The sequence below is a fragment of the Asparagus officinalis genome, chromosome 4 (genome assembly GCF_001876935.1).
Source record: "Asparagus officinalis chromosome 4, Aspof.V1, whole genome shotgun sequence".
Classification (NCBI taxonomy): Eukaryota; Viridiplantae; Streptophyta; class Magnoliopsida; order Asparagales; family Asparagaceae; genus Asparagus; species Asparagus officinalis.
Genome location: NC_033797.1, coordinates 51,870,692 through 51,871,749, shown reverse-complemented (window position 1 = coordinate 51,871,749; position 1,058 = coordinate 51,870,692).

The window sequence follows — 1,058 nt, the reverse complement described above, 5'->3', positions numbered from 1 at the left end:
GACGACTTCCGATGAGGTGGAGAAAAAAGTTTAGAGAGGAGCCGCGTGAGAGGAGTAGCGTAGACTGGGTTCTGAAACGGAAACCCTATTAACTCACAAAGATCTTTTTTTTTTTTTGGGTGTTTGCCGCATCCGTTACTGTTGGGCTGGGTCATACTTGAGCCCACTTATTTTTCTGTATATCATATTTTTAGCCCATTTATTCTGGGCTAAGTCACAGTCGAACCCAAAACAATAGCGCTTCGTATCGAAAGTCCGTTTCGATTGTTGACAAAATTAAAACGGAAGCAACCAAAACACAGTGACGGAGCGGGTCCACTTAGGAATTGATTGAAAAGAAAGTTAGCTTAAGGATTACAATTTGAATTAAAAAACCAGCTCAATTGTGGCACAAGTTTTGTGAAACTATAAAGTAATTTTTAGATCATACTTAATCTACTAGTGCGCTAGAGCTGATAAGCACACCCTGACTTGTATAGTGTGCTTTTTTTTTGTGCTTTTCAGTATAACCATTTCAATGAAATATGGCTAATTAGCACTTTATGATATTTTTAATAAACCCATGTAGATATATCTAATCTTAGGGTTAATTATAGAAAACCACCATGAACATTTTTGAGAACTTGCAGTAAACGGATCAACCTTTTTTATTACGTAAAATGCTCAACTTTAGGAGTTGTTACACGTGATGACCCTCAAGAACTGTTTTATTTCACTATTTTTTATATGAAAATTTCTTATTTAATCTTTAAATTAGCACAATCTATTCTATGATATCATGTGGCAAGTATGTGTAAAAAAAAAGATGAAAATAATTCTTTAGTCCTGAATTTTTTTTATCTTTTCTTTTAATATAAAGGGTGTTTTTGAGACTAAGAAGGAATTTTTCGTCTTATTTTTTCGCGCTATGCTTACCAGTAATATGTCAGAGTTGATGGTGGAAATGTATGGATTAAAAGATAAATTTTTAGATAAGATTCATTTAAATAAAATAGTTCATACGGTTACGTACAATAACTTCTAAATTTCAAAGAGGGTTATGTCTAATAAAAATAGTT